The sequence below is a fragment of the Zeus faber genome (genome assembly GCF_960531495.2).
Source record: "Zeus faber genome assembly, chromosome: 6".
NCBI classification, from domain to species: Eukaryota; Metazoa; Chordata; class Actinopteri; order Zeiformes; family Zeidae; genus Zeus; species Zeus faber.
This window is the reverse complement of record NC_137201.1, coordinates 12,726,023-12,744,501: the sequence shown is the minus strand read 5'-3', so window position 1 is coordinate 12,744,501 and position 18,479 is coordinate 12,726,023. Positions and strand designations below refer to the sequence as shown.

Here is an 18,479-nt window from a genome sequence, read left to right as displayed (position 1 = left end):
GGGTTAGGTCCACAGGGGTTAGTTCACACAGTTAGTCAATATATTCATAAAGTACACAGCGTTTAGCCCTGGCGGTGCTGGATTGGATCAGCGCCGCGTCTCCTCCACGCACCCATCTCCTCCACGCACCCATCTCCCGATCCCCAGCAGCTGAGCGGCCCTGGGAAGAAGCGTGCACCACCACGCCCCCTTGGTCTGCCACACATGTATATATTTACTCCTTCTTCCTCACATCCGCTGGCTTGGAGTAAGAAACAAAGAAAGACATCTGCAGTGTGTGACTGAAGCGACATAGGTTCACACACAGGAACACCCACCATTATACCGCCGCTATCGGCACCACCACAACAGGATGTGCAGGTGGTGTCGTCCGACTGATTTTTGATAGTCGAATTTGTGAAATTTGAGGAAAAAATGTATTCGAAAGACTTACAATACACAGTCAACAGAATCAAAAAATGAACCTCATCTGGTTTGGTGAAACTTCACGCAAAGTTCCACAAAACAAAAAAGGGCAAATGGCATAAAACAAGACAATTTCTTGACTGGTCCCACAATTACAGCACTGTGACAAATTTCAGGACAAATTGGTTGTCCTGAAATTTGTCGTTTAAAATTTGGCCTTCATGAATTAAGCTGCCTGCTCAGCGCTGGCACATGTGGCCTGGACCCGCACTCTAATCAATCTAATGTATTTTTAACTATGTTGTAAACGAGGAGCAGCAATTGACTTCTGGTATTAAGGTCGGCCACTCGACAAGTCTATGCAACCCCTAATATGCAGAACACAATTTGTGCATAATTGTTTTTTGTTGTTGTTGTTAACAACTAGCGCCGGCTTCAACAAGTGTAAGTTGGCTGATATTGAAGAACATTATATGGATGTGCGTTTTAATATATGCCCGAAACATAAGTTTTGATGCTGGTAAGACTGAAAATATGAAATAAACAGAAGGCCCACGTGGCAATAGGCCCAGTGGTGGAGGTAGACTACACCTTCAGGTAGAATGCCCTTGTGGTGGCCTCCATCCCAAAAAGGTAAGTTAAGGTACGTTTCATTTAGAATGAGTTAAATGTATATTTTTTGCAACACAGACAATTTATACTGTTATATAATTATAGAACCCAGAGTCTCGATTGTGACGCCACCTCTTGCGGCCGCCTGCGAGAGCGTCTCGAGGCGATTACGCACATTTTTGAATTTTTTGAGCTTATTGTGCGTAATCTCCAGGTGCGTTGCAATGACATTAACACTGGAAATATGTATGAACGTATGTATATGAATTTGACAAATAAGCCTCTTGAATCTTGAATCTTAAATCGAAAGGCAGGGTTTAAGGACGAGGAGACCTATTTTAATTGTAAGATAAATTAAAGAACACAAAATATAAAATTCTAGTTTTTTTTAAATCTATTTTAACACATTGAGAGATTTTTGATAAACAGAATCAACACTGACAGTTGATTTATGGAAAAAAACAAACAACAAAAAAAAAACAGCTTAAATTGGAGTTATGAAGTTCACCCTCCAGTGATAATATACTGTGTGTTTCACCTGGTAAACAGCTTGTTGCAGTGGGTACATGTGGGTGTAGTGCTCAGATAAGGGAATATACCAGCTAGTGTAATGTATTGCCCGCGGCGTTATGGCAGTCTCTCAATGGTGTTGGTGGGTTTTGGTCAGCAAAGCTTCAAGGTGTTTTTTTAAATCCCCTCAACAAACGAAACCAATGCCCGCCAGTCATGCGCTCTCTGTCACCCAGAAAAGTAAAAATTGAACACATAGAAGGAAATGAATACACGCCACAATAACCTATGTGACCTTTTTCACCTGTTTGTGCCGACTGATGATGAATTTGTCTAAAGCTGCCGCTACCCCTGTTGTTTTCCTCCTTTTCTACACCCTGAGTTTCTCTCCTCTAAAGGTGAGGAAAAAAGAGAAAAGGTGCGGGGGCAAGAAAAACAAAACAGGAACAAGAGAGCTCCCCTGAAGGAGCAGGTTGTAATGTTGAGTTCTATGCTTCTTAATGGAAACGCCCAGAGCCGGTGTCAGGGGGTTTGAGATGCATCACCGACCTCTCTCGTGCTCTCCTCCCGTCAGAGTTGTTGTAAAGCCGAGGAGCTCGGTTTGGTGCCCGCTCCGTGTGCGTGTCCCGGTTAATGTTGTCATTTCTCACAGCGGAGGAGATTGATTCAAACAGCCCGCGAGAAAAGGAACTTTTTCAGAAGCATGTGGCATGAAAGGGAGATAAGCCTCTTGTAATCCTGGGATCCTTGGAAATCCCTCTCCCCCCTTTACATCAATGTTTTTCAAATAGAACCGGTGAGAGCCTGCTTGGTGTGTCGTAAAAAAAAAACTAAAACATTTCAAAGTCCACCCTTAAATAATGGAAATTTGCTTTTGTGTCGCAGGATCAAAATTGCGAGGCTGTAATCGCTTATCTTATTCATCCGTTCCAGCCGGGATTGCAGCTCCCGCAGAGCAGAGTTCTGAGTTGAGAACTCAGGAGTTGAGGACTTCTGAGTTGAATCATTGAATTCTGTCAAAACTATTTATTTTTGGTGGAATGAAAAGCCACATTCAATCAGTCACTTTAATTTAGTCCTCTAATTATTTTCAGTTCTCGCCCACTCTCCTGCTGGAATGGCTTCCGACCCCTGAGTCAATGAAAAGATTTGTTGGCTCTGAACGAATCGCCGCCCGCCTTGCGTCACTACCAGTAAGCCATAATAATGAGCACGGTTCTACATGTTTCCCACATAGTTAGTGGTTAACAGGATGTGCCGCGGGATTATGTCATTATAAAAAGTGTGCCGTGGAAGAAAAGGTCCAATGCACCATGAAGCGTCTTTGGCCCTCAGGATGACGGCTGTATAGCTTATCTCCAATCTCCGATTTATTGCATCGTACACAGGTTGATTTTGATCATATAAAACTAAACTGATGTTTTTACGAGCGGGAGAACAAAGGCCAGGCAAGCTGTTTCAAGCGGGAGCACCCAATTAGCCACGCCCTTCCACCATTTAGCCCCTGGATATCGTTTTTCCTGCAGAGGGGAAGGATCATTAGTGCAATTCATTTTGAAAATATGTTTGTTTCATATAAACTGATAAATAAATAACGACAGTGGCTACCAAGCTATGCAGCCTGCACATCCACGTACATGCACATGTGTGTGGTTTTTGTGTCTGGACGTCTATATATATATATATATATATATATATATATACATATATATATATTGCTGCGTCTGCGCTCCTGCACATTGCGACTCAAGAATCGTCCTTTTTCCATTGGTATAAATTATTCAACCAAATATTCAACTCGGAGCTTGTCTTTCATAGAACTTTTCCCCTAAAAATTCTCTTCCTTTAGAAGAAACTCCAGCTGTTTCCTTTCTTTTCTTCTTCTCGGGAAGAAACCCACCTCCCGCTGAACGGATGAAACAGAAAAAAGCTTCTTATGAGCTTGTCAGCAGAGCAGGGAGCAGAGGGAGGGAGAGCGAGATATGGGGGGGTATGAAAAGATGGCGAGAGGTGTAGAAACAAAAGGGAACGAGGGCCCAGAGCAGGAAAAAAAACAAAAAAAAACTGTTTGCTCAAGTTTGCTTTGAACGATCTATTCAATCGTAGAAGAAAGTGTCGTTCACGGCGGCCAACGTTCCTCGGCGACCAAACACCTTAACGCCACAGGATGGCCAGCGGGAACTCTCAGTTCATGTGACATGAATTCGTGACTGTTCGACTGAAACATTTATTTTCGTCAAAATGTTTTATTTTTATTTTTTTTAATCGAGTTCCGGTGAATGTGTGCAGCCGGCTGCAGTCACCGGGTCGCAACTCGCGAACGAAGCGAACAAACGGCTCTATTCCCGGAGTCACTCCTGACTCCTGTGTCGTTTAAATCCGTGTTCAATCTGAACAAATCGACTGCGACTCTTGCATCACTGATAACGAATCCTGTTAATTTAATATGCATTATTATACACGGCTCTCTAAATCCATTACACTCCCCAAATGGATGTTACTGTTGTTACATCATAATGTGCATAAATTATTTAAATACCACAGAAGTCAAGGACCTAGCACTAAAAGCTAAAAACTGTTGCCATAGCTTTCAGTTAAAAGCTTAGGTTCTATTAAAGATTTATTAAAAATCGTTGTGGATATTTTCCTTTTTTTTTGCCCGAGTTATATTAAAGTGATTATAAATAACAATCGTTGATACTTTTGCATCCCTCTTCCCCCGTTAAATTGTTTAAATCAATTTCCCACCCCCCTGTTTCTTACCCTGCAGCAAGTTATTTTCAAGGATGTACAATTTCATACAATCTATGCCCTAATCTTTTTTCTTCTTTCTCTCTTTTTTTAATCTTAGGCTTACTTACTCTTTCATACTGTTGAATTTATCACATTCTGCTAGCAAGGCATCTTCTTCTTTGGGTGGATTGGGCTCTGAACTGATTAATTTTTATAGCGAGGTTCCTAATCCCATTTTTATGAGAAGGAGAAACCAGAAAAAAAGCGGATGATTTGAAATCCCCCTGGTGGTGCTGTCGTCTGAAAGGCCACTTACGTACGCCCCGGCGTGAAAAGATGGATGTTTCCTGTGCAGGAATTCCGTCCGCCACGATTATATTATCTACATATATTTACTTTCACTCTGGGGGTCTCCTGTCTTGGGCCGCCGGTTCCAAACATAGCAAACGCACCATTACGCTGAAAAATGCTCTTGTAGGTGCTTTAGTACATTGCACAAACATACAGTGGTGCTTGAAAGTTTGTCAACCATTTATGTCTGCATGACCTGTGTGTGATCAGATCTTGAACTGGGTCTTCATCAATCTATCAATGTCCAGGCTTCACCACATGCATTTGAGGTCAAATTAATGCAGAAAATCTGAAAATTTGAAAGGGTTCACATGCTTTCTAGCGCCACTGTAATAGGTGTTGCATTGTTACTATTATTAATTCATATTTTTAATTTGTATATTTTACTGTATAATATTGTTTAACACTGAATATTTACACTTTTTACTCATTGTGGTTTTGAATATGGCAATTACATTTAGTTAAAGGTTCGGCAATATAATTTTCCCGGACTCATCCAGATTTTCCTGATTCCCCTGCATATGCGTGGTCTGAGGCAGTTCTTTGTTCCTAAAATGTGAACAAATTCCTGTAAGATAAATGCATATGCAGGTTTTGAGCACACAGCACGCAAGCGTAGTGTGTGGTGTTTCCATACTACAATATTTGGTTTTCGGACACGCTAAACACTAATTTAGCATACTAGATAGTGTGCTAGAACGCATCGATCTGACAGAATTCAAGGACCTCAAACAGTTGGAAATAACTCCTGTTGGGATCGCAGTTCTCCCCTGACCCCCTCCAATGTAGAGACAATCTGACCTTAAATATCTGTTGGAATTGAACGTTTTTCAAAAGAGTTGGTTAAAGGTCCACAGCCGGAGCTTTCTGGAAGCCAAAGTCCCCCAGTTTCCAATCCAAAGAACTGAAACCAAACTTTAAGATATAACATACAGTGTGTCATTTCCGACACAGCGACGGGTTTTTTTTTTTCTTTCCTCTCGTCGGCCTCCAGGCCTCCACCACCGACCGCTCTTTTCCTTCCTTCATCGTTCTTCCCTGCAGCTCTTGCTCCATCAGCCTCCATCCGGGCGCTCCTAACAAGCCGGTGATGATGGGCCTTGTCAATGCCGTCAGTCAAACTGACTGACTGGCAGCACATATACCTCATTATCATTAGCACTTTTTTTCTTCTAATCCTCAATGCCCCCCTCCCCTCCCCTCCCCCCCCTCTCTCTCTCTCTCTCTCTCTCTCTCTCTCTCCCTCAAGACTGCTCTCTCTCTCTCTCTCTCTCTCTCTCTCTCATCCCCAAAGGGATGATGAGCAGAATATGCTCTGCCCCCGGTCTATCTGAACCCCTGATGAAGACGTTAGTGGTGAAGGCTGTAGAGTCCCGTCAGGCTCCATGTCCTTCTGGGGGGGGGCATTACAGCGTGATTGCTTTGCCAACTCTGAGACACATGCACATGCACACGCACACGCACACGCACACGCACACACACACACACACACACACACACACACACACACACACACACACACACACACACACAAACACACACACAAACACACAGTCATCTCTTCCGCCCGCGGCGATGGGAACGCTGGGTTAGGCCAGAACTCTGTGTTCCAAAGAGGGGGTAAAATGGTTTTTTTTGGGGGGGTTTTTTACGGCAGGAGTGTGTGTGTGTGTGTGTGTGTGTGTGTGTGTGTGTGACTTAGGCTAAGCTTTGGGGGGAAATAATTCAGAAGAAACACACCAGCTGATAGTGAACACCTTCCCTCGGAGAGAGAAAGAGCAAAGAACGACATTCCAGACCACAGAAAATGATATTTGCCCATTATCTGTATATGATTGACTGTTTTTGTTAAGCACTGTGTGAGTGAATTGACTGGAATATAATAATGGTATTGCTAAGGGTCTCTGTGTGTGTGTGTGTGTGTGTGTCTGTGTGTGTGTGTGTGTGTGTGTGTGTGTGTGTGTGTGTGTGTGTGTGGGTGGGTGTACGTAACATAATCTTGTTTTTCATTCCGCAGTGCTTTGACTCAACAGCGTCATCGCCATCATTGCGTCTTGCATGCCTGTTGCTCTGTAAATACAACTAGATACCAACCCACTCTCTCCATTTTCTATCTCAAATTTTGATTTATTACTGTTGTGATTTGTCTTATTATCCTCCCCGTCCTTCATCAAGCCACCTTTTGAAATTCCTTGCAGCTAATGTAAATGTCCTCGGTGAATTTGACTCTAATTCTGATTGTAACAAGTCTCTTGTCATTTGTGGGGTAGGGGATGGACCAGCAGGCAGGTGGAACGGAAAACCAGTCTTTGCTGGACGTTTTTTGGACCAAAAGCTAAGATGTAAGCACCGTAGTATGCAGTCTGGAGTGGGAGCCCAGCTTTGCTGTCAGGAAAGAGAGAGTGAGGTGAAAACCTGGCAGCTTTTAAATACTCTTCTAATTACCTCTAATCTTCTGCAGCTGCGTCCCCTTCCGGTTGCCATTGCTGGCTCTCCCCACCTGCAGATGACGCCAAAACCACTCCCCACTACCACATACCCCCACCACACGACTTAGGCCGACAGCTAACTCCCCAGCTCTCCCGCCCCAGAGCAAGAGAGGAAGTCAGCCACCACCATCTTAGCCCCCGGCCTGTGCATTACTTCGAACTTAAATGGCTGTAAAGTTAGATACCACCATGCGATCCGGGCGTTGGCATCCTTCATGCAGTAAAGCCATTGGAGCGCGGTCTGAGTAGAGGGTGAACGGGCACCCCATGAGGTAATACCGTAGAGCGCTGATTGCCCAACTGACAGTCAAACACTCCTTCTCCACCGTGCTGTACTTTGTCTCCCACTTGGAGAGCTTCCTGCTAATGTACAGCACCATGCTGGAAAGTGGCTGGGGGCCCAGATAACCCAAACGGAATTGTGAGAAACTGGTACAAGCCATCCAGAGTGGAGAAGGCCGTTTTTTCCTTAGACTTTGGAGACAAGGGCCCTTGGTCAAATCCAGTGTCGCGTGAAAACGGGCCATGCCAAGCCGATCCAGGAGTTTGTTGACCTGGGGTTCAATATCAGAACAATGGGTCTACACCATTCGCTGTTTGACTCCTCAGTCACTCCCATGTCTAACATGGCCTTGATCTCTGCCTGTACCACCTTTCTTTTGTGCTCAGGCAAGCGATAGGACCCTGCACGTACCATCACCCCTGGGGATGTTTCAACGTGATGGTCTATGAGGGTGGTGCGTCCTGGCAAGGGGGAGAAAACATCAGCAAACCGCTGTTGCAAATTGGCAATCTCTTCTTCTCTAGCCCAGTGAGAGATGGTCATCACAAGGGACAGGAGTGGTTTGATTCGTCTTTGGGACCTCTGGTCCAAACTCATCTCTCGTCACTACAGTTGTTGCCAAAGTACCATGGGCTGCCTTCCTCCATGCTCCAAGGTTGAGGTGGTAAATTTGGGTAGCCCCCGCCCCCCTCTCCCAGCTGAGCATATGACCTCATCATCGACATCCCCCATTTTCTGTGTGACCACAAATGGCCCTTGCCACTTACCGAATAATTTGGAGCTAGATGTGGGAAGTAAAATGAGGACTTCATCCACCGGTGAGAATTGCTTTAGTGAAGCCCCTCTGTCATACCGCTGCCGTTCCAGCGCCTGGAGCAAATTCTCCCTTGACAACTGTCCAAGTTTGGGGAGATTTGCTCTCAGGTCCAGCACGCATTGAATCTCATTTTTACTTGTGCGTGAACCTCTCTCCCAGCTTTTCTTAAGCAGGTCCAACACACCCCTGGGCTTTCTACCAAAGAGAAGCTCAAAGGGAGAAAATCCCGTGGTGGCCCGGGGAATGGTAAATGTTAAATGGACTGCATTTATACAGCACTTTTCGAGTCTTGCAACTCCTCAAAGCCCTAAAGTACATGCCTAACATTCACCCATTCACACACACATTTATACATTGATGGTGGTGGCAGCCCTGAAAGGCACACACCTGTTCAACGAAAGCAGTTAGGGGTTCAGTGTTTTGCTCAAGGACACTTTAACATGCTACCAGGAGGAGCCAGGAATCAAACCCTCTGATTACTGGAATCCTCTGATTACTGGACGGCCCGCTCTACCTCCTCATCATTGATCGCACTGCAAATTACAGAGGGTCCAAAGACCTATTCCAATTTCGGATATCCCCGTGAAAGAAGTTACGAACCATGTTCTTTAGCATTTTATTGAACTGTTCCACCAGACCATCTCTTTAGGGATGGTACACACTGGTCCAAATGGAGCGAACCCCAACAATTTGTACAGTTCCCTGAGTGTACGTGATATCAATGAAGTGCTTTGATCCGTCAGAATCACTTTTGGAAAATATTATGAAACGGAGCCTGTTCAACACTCTTTGCAAAGATGCTACACAGAAGGACTGCTTCGGGATACCCTGTTGCATAGTCCAACATGACTACAATAGCACAAAATGGTATTCCTGTGCACTCCGTTCTAATGGCCCAATGAGGTCCATCCCAGGTCTTTCGAAGGGGACCTCAATTAAGGGCCTCAATTTTGGGGTGGATGGCAGATTGACTAACTGGCAATCATGGCAGGACGCACAGTGCCATTGCACGTCTCTGAGAGCTTGGAGGGCCGGGGGCCAGGGCCACCCCTGGAATCTATTTCCACTTGAAGCGCTGAATATGTATATCTATACATAAATTAGCTCCCCCACAGAAGAACACATTGGACTATGTGCCAACCCCAAAAAAATCCTAGAATCGCCACTGCTCTCTCTCTTTCTCTCTCTCTCTCTCTCTCTCTCTCTCTCTCTCTCTCTCTCTATCTCTCTCCCTCTTTCTCTCTTTGTCTTTCTTAAACCCTGGCCAATCAGTCCCTAATATGTATATCTATACGTATAATATAGTTGCCCCACAGAAGAACACATTGGACTAGGTGCCGCCCTCAAAAAAAATCCTCACTCACTCAGGCCTCAGTCTCTTTCTCTCTCTCTCTTTCTCTCTCTCTCTCTCTCTCTCTCTCTCTCTCTCTCTATCTCTCTCTCTCGCTCTCTCTCTCTCTCTATCTCTCTTTCTCTCTCTCTCTCTCTTTCTTAAACCCTGGCCAATCAGTCCCTAATAACAGGGAGCATGTGAGGCGGGAGCTACGTAACCGCGGCCTTCACTCTATGCTTGTTCTCCCGGCACTATTGGGCACTCATGCACCTTATCCTCACGCAGCATGACTCCTCCATCAGAGTCACAGTTGGAACCAGACAGTGCTGGATCATGGTTTGCATAGCCCCAAGCCTGGTGTGTACCCCTCTTTATATTTACTGGTACAATATACACAATATTTTCTATTTTCATATCGTGAAATTGTGGCTGCTCGAGATCAGAGATTTTGGATCTGATCGCCAGGGGGGCGGCGGGAGTAGGAAGTGGAAAAAGGGGGAGAGAGAAAGAGAGAGGGATAGGTAGAACCATGTCAGTTTAAGTGTGATCATCCCCTGACAAAGCCTCCACCCAGAGCAGCGGAGCCGCAGAGGGGAGGGAGGGGACATGAGTGCTGGATCCTGCAGTGGAGCGTGGCACACACACACACACACACACACACACACACACACACACACACACACACACACACACACACACACACACACACACACATACAATCTGAGAAGCCTTCATAGATTGAGGGTGGCTTTTTTTGGTGGGGGAGGAGGCTGGGGTGGGGCTTAAGAATATGTTTTTCTCTGCAAGATGACCATCCTGGGGCATTGACGTGCCTTGCGGATTCCGAGCCCCCAAGGACGAGCATCTTCTCTCCTGCATACCGAGCCACAGCTTTGCCTCTTGTGTACTTATCACCTTAATAATAACATTATTTGTTGTAGTAGTAGTAGTAGTAGTAGTAGTAGTAAGTATATTTATTTGCTACTATTAAATAATTAATTATCTCTTTAGCATTTGTTTTTTATTATTGACGTGAGAATTTAATTTGGATTAAAGATTTTGAATAATCGTGAGTTTCTGACAGAGCTTTGAAATAAAACCTTAGTTTGTGAATGAACATTTATAAGAGAGTGTGAACATTTTGTATCCTCTATTGGCTCTCTTTCAAAAGTCTGCTTGGTGCAACAATATCACAGCATCATGTTCCGTCCATAACGTTAACTACTCTTATGGACTGCAGAGCAATTAAGGATTTAAAGTTCACTCGTCGCTGGTGCTGATAATGGATCGGCATGTTCGCCAGCTGAGTCAGCAGGCAGATAATATCGGCGTAGGACAAACCAATTGCAGATCATCCCTTTGCTTGTCGATATACAATCTTATCGCAAATCGGCACAAGCCTATACTGTACCTGCCTTGTGGACCGGTATAGGGGACTGGCTTGTCGACGACCGGGACCACTTACCCCAACTCCACCAGCGGACACTCATTGCGGACGTGTCCGGGCCGATGGCAACGCCAACACACCTGTTCTGGCGTCTGAGGGGCCCCCTGTGGGTCCAAAGCAGTGGACACTGAAGCTGGGCCGGTGTTTTTCTGGACGCTGGCCCTGGCTGGTGTCACCTTTCTTCGGTCTCCAAGGGGGGGGGGGTTCTCCGCCACGGGACCGCCGCTTCCAGCCTGGTGGGGTGTTGACACTGGATCCAGTCGGCCGTGTTGCCCAGGAGGATGATGTTGGAGCCACCACCGTCCAGCATCCAAGAGCTGCTGCATGAGGGCAAAGGGGCGGCTGGCGCCCTCATATCCCCTCCACCGGTGTCGATGGTCTACCTGGGTTAAACCCAACCAGTCCAAGATGGCCCGCCTGATGACCTCATACTCCGTGTGAGAGACCGCTGGTTGGCTGTATGCTGCTGGCCAGTCCCGCCCCTGTCAGGAGGGTAAGCAGACAAACTGCCCATTCCGCCTTCAGCCAGCCACATGCCTCTGCTGTGCCCTCAAAGTTGCTGATATTTGCCTCTGGGTCGTCTGCCTCGGTCATTTGCGGCACCGTTATCGTGGGGCTTGTGGTTTGAAGACTGCAGCGGCCCTCACAGAAGGGCCTGGTCTTCCATTGGCTGATCAACTGTACCAGGGCCTGAGTCTGCTGCTGGATTGTGAGCAGCTGTCACTGGATGGCAGCCTGGCTCTTCTGCATCTCCACTACGCGGCAAATGGCCTGCACCAGCAGAGATTCATGCTGTCCTCCCGTTTCACCATCCATCGGGCCCCATTTTGGGCGTCATTTTGTCATTTTTCAGGTAGGACGTGGCCCAGGGGCAGGTGGAACGGAAAACCAGTCTTTGCTGGATGTTTATTGTAACGAAAGTCAAGATGTAAGCACCATAGTATGCAGGCTAGAGTGGGAGCCCAACTCCATTATCAGGAGAGAGAGAATGAGGTGAAAAGACAGCAACCCTTTAATGATCTGTTAATTATTAAAATCTTTTGCAGCTTTTGCAGCTTTTTTCGATTGTCAGTGCTGGCTCTCCCCACCTGCAGGTAGCGCCAAAACCACTCCCCACTACCACACTAATTCATATTACGAGATCACAAGTTGAGAGCGGTGACTTACTGTCAGCAGCCGGCCGAAATCCCTTCACAGCCATAAACAATTCAAATGAAATTATTTCAGCCGCGATATTCTATTCTGCTGGCAATAACGAGACACCAGAAGGCAGATTCTTGGCTTCATGAGAGAAAAAATAACTTATGGCGGAGGCACAAAATATATATCTCTTTCTCATGTAAGATATATAGATTTTCTGCATCAAAGATAGATGCCAATGATCAACAGTCTTTGATGCCGAACCATATGTCATTGATTAAAAAATTAAAGATAATGTTGTAATGTTATAATATTGTGATCATTGTACCCCAAACAAGTGCAGCTTAATGACTCTTTGTGATCCTTTGACATAATGTGTTCCAAACTTCTGTGTAAGACTGTTTCAAGGTATTTCTATTGTGTTGCAGTGGTCATTTTACCACCTTCCCCAGTATCCTCATGCAGAGAATTGGAGTAGCCCTGGAAAGAGCTCTGGAGGATCACTCCAAAAAAAGTCTTGAGACCCATTGGACATCAATGAAAGGCATTTCCTGCAAGAACAGCGTTGCCTGGCTACCTTTTTCTCAACATGTCTGCTTCGGCTTTTATTGCTAGTTTCATCTCGAAGCTTTCCTTACGATGGCAGCGTCGCATTCTATTCACCCTAATAGGTTCTGGCATGTAGATTTGTGCCTGTTGTGCCTTGAAATATGTGCTTCTAAAGCCATAATCCATCCTTCCATCTGTATGGGTTTTCCCCAATCAAATTCATATTCTAAAAAATGTCCAATGTCCATTCTGTTTCATAAAAACTGATGAAAAGCTGTGGTAGAGGCAGAAACCATCAGCGAGATAAGCTAAACAAAATTACATCTCTTAGACGAACACTAAAAACCTTCCATTTGATAAATCAATGACAGGGGCTGACGGACCTTTAATAATATACGTTATTGGTGTGGAGCTAAGTGCCCCAGTGCATGCCATCTCTCTGCCATATTCCTTCTTATAAAAGGTGTGTGAGTGTGTGTGTGTGTGTGTGTGTGTGTGTGTGTGTGTGTGTGTGTGTGTGTGTGTGTGTGTGTGTGTGTGTGTGTGTGTGTGTGTGTGTGTGTGTGTGTGTGTGTGTATGTGTGTAAGCTAAGGGGAAAGGATGTTACGGTAATCCTGGGATTCAGCAGTTCCCACTTCCTCAGTAACACAATCACAGTTAATCAATCTGTGTTTGGCCGTCTGTCTGACTGCCATACAGAGAAATGTAAGATTATTAAGATTTTGTACACACAAAGTACCATAATGGGGCTCTACCAGTGATTCACAACCTTTTCAACATCAAGCACCCTCAATTTGATAAGCAGACACTATCTGATCAGATTTTGTCTCTGGGACCTCAAATTGAGAAGACTTATTTTTAGATATGATTTAGTCCAAACTCCCAAAGCTGTCTATATTACATTGATAATCCAACAACACCATCCTTTATACAAAGTAATAATTAAAGTAACTTTCATTATCTACAGCTCTTTTCTGTGAAGCAGATTTTTTCTTTGTTTGTTAAGAATAACCTTTGAGAATCTTGTCTTTTTTACGACCAAACCTAGATGGTACCATTACTCAGAAGCGGCTGGGCAAACTATAGAAATTTCCTTTAAGAAGAATAGCCAGATCTTCAATTTCAGTTGAAAAGGTGTGAATAGTTCATTAAAAGCAAACCAGGTTAAATCAAATTGCATTGGAAAAAGTACAAAATAATCATGTAAAATAAGATCTGCCAGCACAGACCGATTTCATTTGTTCCTTCTGCCAATTGCTTCCCCATCAGGTCCTATGATTGTTGAATCTTCTTTGTTTTTCCTCATCTTCATGGTTTTCTCTTTTGGCAAAATGCATCTTTCTAGTTCTATTTCTTACAGTCATTTCTGTGTGCAGTCTTGGTGAGAATAAACCAAAAGTCATATTAAACCTCTATTTTTACCATTTATGCAATTCTAAGTCTCTCTCCTCCTCTCTCTCTCCAACCAACGCCCATTTTCCTTGAACATTTTTCCATAATTTGGTCTTGCTAGTGTTTTATCATGCATGGTACAATTATTGCAATCAGTATGATCTCTAATGTACCATATGCGTCATAAATCACATTGATAGCATATTATATTATTAAGTGTGCTGCCAGCACACTTTCTAAAATTGCACATTATTATTATTATTATTATTATTATTATTATTATTATTATTATTATTATTATTCTTCTTCTTCTTATTATTATTATTATCATTATTATGATTATAGCCATTGCCACACCATTGCTCATATCGTCTTCCACTAGGTTTCTTCAACTAATAACATCATATCATCAGCACATTGGTGACATTTAAGAGGAAAGTCTCCAGGCAAGGACATGTCCATCCCTGCACCAAAAGCAAAATACCCCACATTGAGAACCACTAATGCAGCCTTAGTTTCAGTTATACAGTGATTCCAACATAAGTGGACTTTTGTATTTTATTGCTTGTTTTTTTTTACTGACTCAACATGTGACTCAACACATAATGCGGATGTCTGTAACCATCAACAAAATGAGATTCTTGAAAGAAAAAAAATCGATCTATAGAAGGGACCTGAAATGGAGCATTTCAATTTAAATAAAGCCACAGGTAAGCTTATTAACTCTCCAAGCACACCAATAGTATGCAGGATTAGAAAGAGCTGCTCCACTACGTCCCCCCATCCGCCTGTCCCACCCGTCACCACGGCAACCTTCCCGTATCTACAGTATATGCATAATGCTGTTCCGACAGACAGCCGGCGATTAAATAAGTTAATCTCAATTCTGATCTACTTGTTGTTTGTTTGTTTAGGTGTGTTCAGGTGTGTTCAGGTGTGCGTGCGTGCGTGTTGTTTTTCCATGAGCTTGTCCTTGTTTGTTTATAGCTGAGTTTATTTGATTGTCTATGTGTGTGTGTGCATGCATGTGTGTTTTTGTGGGCATATACAGTATTTGTGTGTGAGCGTGCCTGCATGTATATTTGAGTGTGCATGTGCATGTGTGTGTATGTGCATGTGTGTGTACGTGTGTATTTTGGCTTTCCATGAGTTTGTCCTTGTTTATAATATGACTCACCCACATATTATGTGGATGAGTTGCATTGTCATTGTGCATGTGTACACATGTGCATAAGTATGTACTGTATGTGTGTGCATGCGTGAATGTATATTTTAGTGGGTGTGCATATGTGTGTGTGTGTTTGGTTATGTGTATATTTGAGTGTGTGTGTTTACGTGTGTGCGTGTATTGGCTTTCCATGAGTTTGTCCTTGTTTGGGTGTAGATGAGCTTTTTTTTTAGTGTGTGTGTGTGTGTGTGTGTGTGTGTGTGTGTGTGTGTGTGTGTGTGTGTGTGTGTGTGTGTGTGTGTGTGTGTGTGTATGTGTGAGTGAGAGTGCACGTGGCAGTGTTTACGTGCGGTGATGCTGGTGTTTGTGGAAGGGGGTGATCTTTATTTAAACCTTTCCCTAACCCTAAACAATACTCTCTCTTTCTCTCTCTCTCTCTCTCTCTCTCTCTCTCTCTCTCTCTCTCTCTCTCTCTGTCTCTCTCTTCATCTCTCTCTACACCCGCCCTCTCTCTCTCTCTCTGTCCCTCTCCCTTCATTTCTCTCTTCTTCTAACTCTTCCAAACAGCTCCAACCAGGAGCAGCGTTTCAGGGTCAGTGGTTGGAAGCAGGGCTCATAGTTGAGCTGACAGCCAGGGACAAATCAAACGCCCGTTGAAGGAGATGGTGTTAATGAGGCAGGGAGCGTTTAGCGTCACTTCATAAGGAGGACAGATGCACATCTTTCTTTTCAAGGCTGCGGTTCTGTCTTCCGACCACCCCCCCCCATCCACTGTTAACAGCGTCAGAGTAAACCTTTGTAAAATCACTGCCTTTAATTTTAGACATTTAGCAAAAGTCTATCTCTTTATTGGTTCCGCTTCTGTGTCTGCTTTACAAAAGACAGAAGTCTAGAGAATACCACTTTGACTTTCGGGTTTGGAACATCCTTCCTCCAGGCCAAATCAATATACAGTGTATAATGGTTCAAACATTTTTCACTGCCAAAAAACCTCAAATAACTTGACTGTCTAAACTAGACCCTAATATATAGCTCTATATTGAAAATGAATTGGACTATGGGAGAAACCAGAATGATACCTAAGACAAAATGTGCAGCCAGCTGGTCATGATCTCAAAATAACTGGCCCCCGACACGAAGGACTTATTCCATGGCTACTTAATAAATCAATTAATACATTGATCCCTCCCTCCCCAAGCCGCCTACGAGATCCTCTCCCCGTCCCGTCCACCTGTCTCACCATACAAGCCTCCAACTACTATTGTCATTGATGACTCCATCATTTAAAATATCAGATCAAAATCTGCTATCCACGTTTGCACAAATGACATTCCTCAGCGACGGTCTGAGCTGCCTCAAAAGAGATTTTAGTAAACCTTTACATTTTTCAAAGACTAGTGGAAAATACTTTTTTTATCCCCGGCCCCATTCCTTGTTGACAGATTCTGGGATTTTGTTGGTCCAACTGGTAATACAGGTGGTTGCCATCCTACCTATCTGACAGGTATTTTATGGTCTCCACAGGTGATGGTGTTTCATAGCCTGCTGTGTGGGGTACCCCAAGGATCAATCCTTGGGCCTGTCCTCTTCTCGTTATACATGCTTCCCCCTAGGCAATGTCATCAGACACTATGGCACCATCTCCTACCGTTCCCACGCGGATGCCACACGACTTTAAATATCAACCCAAACAACCATAGTAATCGGACCACTCTTCATGCCTGTTTAGCCTCTTTATCAAAGACTGGATGGCTCCCAATTTTCTTCAGCTCAACAACTTACAAAACTGAAGCTCTCCTCTTTGGCCCAGACCACATAGCCACCAGCGTTTCTCACTCACCCACACTTAAGTGCTTCTCCGCAGAAAAAAAGGAGAAGATAGGAGATAGAAGACAGGCTTGTGAATTCACATGAAGACGTTTTCAATCGGACGCCAATGGTCATGAAATGTTTATTTCTACACTTCATATTCTCCAAATGTTTATCCGTCCAAGATAAGATAACATTTGGAGGCTGGAGGACAGTAAATCTTTGTTCTTTCTGGGTGCCAACAGCACTCACGGACTGAGAATCCGTTCTCATGAATTATATTGACAGTGCAATAATAGAGACTTATTATTAAAATAACGTTTTGTCTGTTTGTTTATTGATTGGTTTTGAGGATTTGCAAGGCAGTGCAAAAGAAAATTCAGGAGATAAAGAGCAAAGAATTTGAAAATCAAAGGGATTTTCTAGATGCTACTGAGCTTTAGTGTGCATATGTGTGGCCAGGGATATAGAAATAGGGGACTGCCAAATATGTTCAGTGTGAAGCAATGATGCAGTTAAAACAATCATACAGCCTCAAAATCAGTTTTTAAGTCAAAGCTTAAGCCATGTCCATGTCCTGGATCCATGAAGGACCCACTGTTATTTTACCCATCAACAATCAATTTAATGTAAAAATGTATAAATTCTTTACAAAACTATTAATAATTGTATTGATTATATAACTAGAGTTTATGAGTAAATCCCAGAATCATGAATAATACCTAAAAGCCCTGAAGCCTTGAAGTTAGTTCATGACGAAGATATCGGCTTACATCAGAGGAGAATGTTTAATGGAAAATGCTATCAATAATCCTTATTATTAATAGCTGTATTTTATCGGTTTGTCCAGTCTGGAATGGTACAAGCGACGCCGCTTAGCATTAGTGTCCATCGTCTGGATGTTTTTTCTTCTTCACAAAGTGCTGCCAACTTCTCAGTAGTATCTCACAAGATGGAGAGGGGATTCTCACAAAGATGGTGGCATTGAAGTGGATGCACAATGTTTTGGTTGGTAAAAAAAAAAAAAAAAAAAACAAGAAAAAGAAGGTGTCTCTCAAAAAGACAATATTTTCAGCTTCTCAAATAGATCAGCCAGGACTGCTTTCATCAAAGTTCATCACACCCAGAGCAAGAAATGCAATAATGTTTGGCCATGTGTCCCGTCTCTTGGAGGCAGATTCTGTCTCTGGAAACAGGAACGGCTTTGTTATATTTAGGTACGGATAGAACAGAAATAAAGAAGGTTTAGCAATTAGCAAGAGAAGCACAGTATGAAAAGGATATAGGCAGAGCTGGTGTTGAGGTGGGGGTTGTGTTATATCCACCTATGCAGGTAATGGTTAATACAGTAAGTGTTCAAATAAACAGTTAAAAAAGGTATTTATTGTGTTGAAAACTAAAGACTGAAGGTTATAAGACATATTTCCTGAAAAAAAGTGA

At 43.7% G+C, this 18,479-nt stretch overlaps 1 protein-coding gene across 1 annotated transcript in view; it reads left to right on the top strand.

Annotated features, from left to right (window-relative positions):
• Positions 1-18,479, top strand: part of cdh13 (cadherin 13, H-cadherin (heart)) — a 378,607-nt gene that overhangs the window by 291,001 nt on the left and 69,127 nt on the right. The window lies entirely within an intron of this gene.